Here is a 3,837-nt window from a genome sequence, read left to right on the forward strand (position 1 = left end):
TATTAGGTTTCTCCCTAGGTATTAAAAACGATATCACTCGCAGTCGGTAGGATTCCAACCTACGCACGATTATCCCAATGGATTTCAAATCCATTATCTTAACCACTCGGCCACAACTGCCCTGAACTGATTATGCAATTTAATTTTCAAATACTAACCTAACGTACTATTGTATTTCGTAACATCTCATTCACATTACTCTGGTACATTTTCTTTCACATTTTCTATTCAAAGAAAACATAATGTAGAATACTTCTAAACGTTTGCTATCCAATCAATTATGAGGCAGCTTACTTTAAAGATTAGCAGATGTTGTGCTTTCTGCGACGCCAATATCTACAGAACATTAACTGTTAAAACCTCGAACACTGAACAACAGAATATAATTCCAAAAAGTATTGTTTCTCCAATCCTTCTGTTTTTCTGAAAGTGAACGTGTTGAAAGTAACACCTCAGGCTACATGTATCTACACGACAACCGAACCGTAAACAATGTCGTGAGAAATGGAACTGACAAGCGCAGCAGTTGTTAGACAGTGCGCTGAGAAAATCGATACATTGCATATTAGAAGAAAAAGTGTATCAAAATAAAGAAAATGAGATGTTAAAACGATAAAAAGATCTTCCCTTTGAATATTTAATAATAAAGGTTTCGTCAATTTAAATAAACGATGGAATAAAGATTGTTTTATTTGTTGTGCTCCAATATTTATTTGTACTTTATGTGTGTTGAACGACTTCTGTTTGTAATAATTCTGTTTTACGGATTTTGGTCCTTCGGCGTCACCTTCAGATTTACGTTGGAAGAATATTCTTTTCACCTATACATTCTCATCAAGCATGTAGCAACTGAGTACCATCCGTCACAAAGGCACGTGCGTACTCGATTCTTGTGAATGTGAAAGAAAAACACAGTTATTATCTGCAGTTTTAGGTTGTTTTTTAATTTAAAGAAAATATTCTTCTATCCTTCTTCAGGCTGTGTGATAGGATATCAGAACAAAGTTTAAAGAACTCTCGTAGCAAGTGCACTTGAAAATCAGGCTTCAAAAATACGAACACGTCATGCTTCCTTTCGACACTATGAAGACACATCGAATTATACAGAAGTTCGCATCTCGATCAGATACCGCCCTAGTTCTAACCAGGCAACCATAGGTGTATTTTTAGATGTTAAAAAAGCATTTGACAGCGTTTAGCACAACGCCATCAAGTATAATTTAACACATCTGAAAACAAATCACACTGTTATTAAATGGATATCAAACTTCCTAACAGATAGAATAGCACAAGTAAAAGTCAATAAAACTATATCAAAAAACTTTCAAAATAACTGCCCCAAGGATCAGTCCTTTCTCCACTACTGTATATTATTTTCGTCAGCGATATACCTTTTCCCAGTTTAACATACACTCACAATTCGCAATACGCAGACGACATTTCAATCTCGAGTATCTCCAGAAACCCACTATTGGTCATCTCTCGCGTTCGAGAAACTAAACAATGTCTCGAACTGGAGCAACAATTGGAGAGTGGTTTTTAAATCCAACTAAAACATAAGCAATCACCTTTTACAGGAAATTAAAAAGACAAAGAAAAACTCTAGAAAAAGTAAATATCTCGCTCGGAAATACGCCATTAACATGAGCAAACACATCACATTCCTTGGCATCACTTTGGACTCAAGGCTAACATGGAAAAAAAACATAACAACATGCACTCGTCAATCAAAAAAACGCATTTTACATTTAATGACTTTAAATAGCAAACGCTCAAACTGCTCACCAAAGACCAATATCTAAATATACGAGGATTACATCCGTCCGTTGATAGACTGTGGATGACAAGTCACATATAAAATGCGAAGTAACGCACAACAAAAAAATCAAAGTACAACAAAGTAAAATACTAAGAGCAGCAAACAGACTACCATCATACACTTCCGTAAATTACATACACCAAATTAGTAACTTTCCAACTCTAAGAAACAGACTCCCAGAAATGTCATACAAATGTTATTTAAAAGCAGAACACTGAAACAAACTAACTGCATCACTATGTAAATTGGCCAAAGCAGGGACAAAATACATTTTACAATATAACATATTTCAGCAATCACAAATCACACAACAAAGTACATAAAAGATAAACCTCATGACTATAATATGTACTTATTTTTCAGATCTCGGGCACAGGACAGGTAAATCTTTCGGCGCCTGTCCTGTGAAAGTTGGTTTTCCCGGCGCATTCCCATTTCCCCTCGCAGCTAAATCTCAGGCATTGGATCTTTAGATCCCAGCCAAGGCAGCATTATTGTCCAGCACTGAAACGGGTCGTCTCGCGTTCATATTCAGCTGGATATCTGCTGTTTGGTTCCGGCCTGCCTGGCATCTTGGATGCCGCGTTTGCCTCGCTCACCAGTATTATGACCAAACTCTCCTCTTAAGTATAAAAAAGTCAAAATAAAATAAAGGCAAAAACCTCATGTAAATTTCAATAATTTCTCACGTGAGTGGAAGATGAGGAACCACAACGTTCCTGACCACCAGAGTTGGAGAGAACATTGTTGAGATTTCTCTCTCTCTGAACTAAACACCTGGGATGTTCGTTTGAGTTTCCATTTTTAAAAAAAAAAAAACTCGTTTTCATTTACACCTGAGAACTAACTTTCATTTATAACTCACCTACCAGCAGTCGTGGCCGAGTGGTTAAGGCGATGGACTAGAAATCCATTGGGTTTTTCCCGCGTAGGTTCGAATCCTACCGACTGCGATATTTTCTTCTATTAATTTGAACGAAACACTTGGTGAATAGTTTCGAAAATATTCTTCTTTTCTGTGTTCTTTCTTATAAAAATAAAGAAATCTTTTGAATACTTGAGTAGAGCAGCTAAAGATAGAGTAATTAGTGACGCGAATATCGCACTCTGTAAAATTTCCGACGTATAGAAAGAATGTTTTGGGAACGTTGAAACGCCGGTATTCTTTAAATAATAACAATAGTTAGAGTTCACATGTTTAAAAGTTAGTTCGTAAGAAACAACATTTAACCGTTTTAATATAAATATTTATAAATAACATGTCCAAAGTACTCTCTCTCGAACGATATTTCACTGTTTAAATGATGCCTTGAGAAGTATTGATCGAAATGAGTTGAAAGGGATTTCACTTCAAAAAATAAAGTCGAATGTTTCATTATTTATTTTACTACTGACTATTAGGTTTCTCCCTAGGTATTAAAACGATATCACTCGCAGTCGGTAGGATTCCAACCTACGCACGATTATCCCAATGGATTTCAAATCCATTATCTTAACCACTCGGCCACAACTGCCCTGAACTGATTATGCAATTTAATTTTCAAATACTAACCTAACGTACTATTGTATTTCGTAACATCTCATTCACATTACTCTGGTACATTTTCTTTCACATTTTCTATTCAAAGAAAACATAATGTAGAATACTTCTAAACGTTTGCTATCCAATCAATTATGAGGCAGCTTACTTTAAAGATTAGCAGATGTTGTGCTTTCTGCGACGCCAATATCTACAGAACATTAACTGTTAAAACCTCGAACACTGAACAACAGAATATAATTCCAAAAAGTATTGTTTCTCCAATCCTTCTGTTTTTCTGAAAGTGAACGTGTTGAAAGTAACACCTCAGGCTACATGTATCTACACGACAACCGAACCGTAAACAATGTCGTGAGAAATGGAACTGACAAGCGCAGCAGTTGTTAGACAGTGCGCTGAGAAAATCGATACATTGCATATTAGAAGAAAAAGTGTATCAAAATAAAGAAAATGAGATGTTAAAACGATAAAAAGATCT

General features: G+C 35.7%; 1 non-coding gene across 1 annotated transcript; it reads left to right on the forward strand.

Annotated features, from left to right (window-relative positions):
* The first annotated feature begins 2,690 nt into the window (after positions 1–2,690).
* Positions 2,691–2,772, forward strand: TRNAS-AGA (transfer RNA serine (anticodon AGA)). Its single transcript has one exon. It is a non-coding gene; the product is annotated as a tRNA-Ser (tRNA).
* The last annotated feature ends 1,065 nt before the right edge of the window (positions 2,773–3,837 follow it).

The sequence above is a fragment of the Tachypleus tridentatus genome, chromosome 8 (genome assembly GCF_004210375.1).
Source record: "Tachypleus tridentatus isolate NWPU-2018 chromosome 8, ASM421037v1, whole genome shotgun sequence".
Taxonomy (NCBI): Eukaryota; Metazoa; Arthropoda; class Merostomata; order Xiphosura; family Limulidae; genus Tachypleus; species Tachypleus tridentatus.